Source organism: Penaeus japonicus, unplaced genomic scaffold (assembly GCF_977035675.1).
Source record: "Penaeus japonicus unplaced genomic scaffold, GWHDUDI00000001_assembly GWHDUDI00000020, whole genome shotgun sequence".
NCBI lineage: Eukaryota > Metazoa > Arthropoda > Malacostraca > Decapoda > Penaeidae > Penaeus > Penaeus japonicus.
The window spans coordinates 24941886-24944385 of NW_028234422.1; the positions used below are offsets into that span (position 1 = coordinate 24941886).

Genomic DNA, 2500 nt, shown 5'->3' on the forward strand with positions numbered 1-2500 from the left:
ACACACACACACACACACACACACACATATATATATATATATATATATATATATATATATATATATATATATGTGTGTGTGTGTGTGTGTGTGTGTGTGTGTGTGTGTGTGTGTGTGTGTGTGCGTATGTATGTGTGTGCGCGTGTGTGTGTATGTGGGTGTGTGTGAAGATATGCGCACATATACATAATGAAGACGAAATGGGCAATCAGGACTGATTAACCTTACCCAAAGCACAACACCGAAGTAAAAATATCTGATATAACAAAGCTCAAAAACTGGTACACGGAACTAAGAAATAAATAAGATTATAAATAAATGAATAATGAATAAGATATAAATGTAAAGTGTATGATATAGTATCGCATCTTTTCCTATTTTCGCCAAAGCGGTGAAAGAAGTTCATATCTGAACATCCAGAACGTAAATTGGTCAGGATTTTCGTGGTCTGAGATACCGAATGTGAAATAAATTGATACCAACTTAACATTATATGTACACTTACATATATCAATTTAAAAATAGTTATCCTATTTGTATGTCGCCTGTTCTGCAGAACATCTGTGCATACAACTATTTTTTTTTTCACATCACAGAAAAAATAACACGGATTATATGGCCTACTTACTGTATATACAAGTGTGCATTTATGTGTCATCAATGGAAATTATATTCCATTACTCTACAATTAAAGGCATTCACAAGGATCATAAGACTCATTGAGGTCTCTCGTTCAAATACATAACGACCATCCAAAGAGCCTAAACCACTAAGTGATTATCGTTGCTTATTTTAGCATAATAACATGGCTTTAAAAGCTATTTCGTGAGAATGAAGTGAACTCGACACACAAGCTCATTAGACTAAAGGAGTTTAATTACAAGTGAGAATAAGAGCAACTAGGTGATCCAGATTCGCATGTCTTTAATGTACGTCAATTCAGGGTAATGATCCAAATGTCCGTTACAAAGAAGAAAAAAGAAAAAAAAGAAAAAGAAAGAAAGAAAAAAAAAGGTTCCTTGTCGACATCGAGGCCATGAAAACAGAAAGGATATGAGAGGTTAATGAGGTCCCTATTCTTGCAGCTCATCGAAACATATCGAAAAATGTTGAAGAAAAAGTAGAAAAGAAAGAAAGAAAGAAAGAAAGAGAGAGAGAGAGAGAGAGAGAGAAAACGGTAGAAATTGATACAAAATACGCTTACTCTTATGAGAGAAGGGGGTGGAGTGGGGGGGGGGGCCGTTAAAGGGGTCAGTAGAGGGAAGGGAGGGAAGGGAGGGAGGGGAGGTTAAGAGGAAAGTGTAAGGGGATCGCCCAGGTGAGGGGACAAGATGAGACAACAAACAGAGAGAGAGAGAGAGAGGAACAGAGTGACGAAGAGGAAAAGGAGATTGAAAAGGGAGAGAGGGTAAATTTGGAAAAAAAAAGAAAAGAGAAAAAAGACAAGGGTATGCAGGTGCCTTCCGAACTCAAGCACAAGTGATGGAAACACGAGCGAGCGACAGGGAGGCATGAAAAGAATAAAGAGAATAGGAGGGAGAGGCAGGCGTTCTTCCAGAGTCACAGAGACTCGGCAAAGGGATTATGCATATGTGAAGAATCCCTCCTTTGTTCTAGTTGCATGTTTCATATTAGACGGAGATCACTCTCATTTTCAAGGACGGATGGGATTCGAGAGCTTTTGAAGCACAGAAAAGTAATCAACGCTTGGAATTTGTGACACGACTTTCGTCCTTAAAAAAAAAAGAAAAGAAAATAAGAAAGAAAGAAAGAAAGAAAAAACTTATGTGTCAAATTCTTGTGACACGATTTCGTCCTTAAAAAAAAAGAAAAAAAAATCAAACATCCAATCTCGTGTGCCAAATTCCAGGCCACGAGAGACAAAAGACGAATACCCCCCCCCCCCAAGATGACGTCGGGAGATGAATTGATTTGCCATTGGTTTTGTTTTGTACGCCCGTTAGGCGGGTATGATGACTCGACTCCAACTGCGGATTTTGATGCGAACAATCCAAAGTCCTTTGTTTACTCGTCATGGACATGAATTTCCCTCGTGAACTATTTGCACCTGCGCTTGACGTCTCTTCAAAGTGTAAGGTCGCCAAAATAGAGCTGATTACAGTTCATCATTTTCCTCTGAAATTTGTGATTTGGTCGCGAATACCGAGCAAAGGAGGATAATATCCGTGAAATATATCTGAAGCGAAGTAATTCAGAGAGTGACATGTTCAGACTTTCAAAATGGCAGAGTCTCCGTTGAAATAAAGTCCCTGATTTTGACTAAGGGCAATGTTATTTCCCCGATTTTGATTTTTGAAAAATGCATTTCTTTCACATATCTCAACTCGAGGGACGCTGATTTTTTTTTTCTTTTCAAAATTTTGATTAAACGGGCGCTTTTCTTTCCCTGAATATAACTAAAAGACAACTTACTTTCCTCTATTTGATTATTAAAACTGCATTTCTCTCACAGATTTTGACTCAAGAGGCACTTTTCTTT

The 2500-nt window shown here is 37.9% G+C and overlaps 1 protein-coding gene across 1 annotated transcript in view; it reads right to left on the minus strand.

The window, feature by feature from the left end:
• Positions 1-2500, minus strand: part of LOC122252519 (PDF receptor) — a 255856-nt gene that overhangs the window by 176370 nt on the left and 76986 nt on the right. The gene's annotated exons all lie outside the window — the stretch shown is intronic.